The sequence below is a fragment of the Schistocerca piceifrons genome, chromosome 8, assembly GCF_021461385.2.
Source record: "Schistocerca piceifrons isolate TAMUIC-IGC-003096 chromosome 8, iqSchPice1.1, whole genome shotgun sequence".
Classification (NCBI taxonomy): domain Eukaryota; kingdom Metazoa; phylum Arthropoda; class Insecta; order Orthoptera; family Acrididae; genus Schistocerca; species Schistocerca piceifrons.
In genome coordinates, this window is record NC_060145.1 from 237,643,876 (window position 1) to 237,644,864 (window position 989).

The following is a 989-nucleotide window of genomic DNA, read 5'->3' on the forward strand; positions in this document are numbered from 1 at the left end:
ACTCTTTTGCTTGTGCCAGACAACACCATATTCGATGTACAATGTTATTTTTTATACACTGGCTTCCTTATCTGTCCGATACTGTAGATGGAGATTGTAAGGGTAACAAACAATCCAAGAATGTATCAAAACATTCTCCGTTCGCAGCACCGCCTTCACAACTAAGGAATCTCCCTACCATTTAGCAATAAATAAATTCATTGCCGTTTGGATCCACAACAGTGACGTATGAATTATCGTGTTCTTCTAGATGCATATTTCACGAATGTAGTTGCCCTTCTTCCCTAGTATGTTTATTTGCATTTATGTAGAATGCCACTTAAAATAGAGAACGAGAAAATGCGAATGCTTAAGCCAGTCACTTCATGAATAAAGCCTAAGCTTCGTAGCAGTGTTTTGCTGTTCTCATCTCTTGCACGACAAGAAACTTAATAGCGGCTGTAATTGCCTTGTTTATCTCGTTGACGGCTCGGGAAGCTTATTAGCGAGCATTCAGTAGAGCAGTGTCGTCTTTCCTAAGCAAGTATGTGGTTCCCGTAAACTGAAAAGTCAGAACAGTGCTCCCATTTCACCACGTAGTTAAGATGAACCTTAACAGTGTTCGTTCTCTTTCGAAAAATCTTTTACAGCTGTGCTTCATTAGTTGTAGAAGAGCGATATGCAGTTTTCGTCCAGTTATCAGTAGGACGCCCTCTTGTCGATTTCATGTAACAGAGAGAATGTAGGACCTTTCTTTGCCAATACAACAAAGCGTAATCTTCGGAGAAGTTATACTGTTCTTGCGTGCGACAGTATGGTGAATACCTTTAGTTTTTAAGTTAAACTGACATCCAGCCGATGCACCAGTTCATTCCTAATATGTTTCACAGGGCGTTCACGTCAGTGGATTTGTATAGGCCAACCCATGACCTTTGATTCTGTTAGAAAGAGTGGTGTGAGGATCATTTCTGGATAGAGGCATTGCCATGCTAATAGAGGACCGGTTCGAT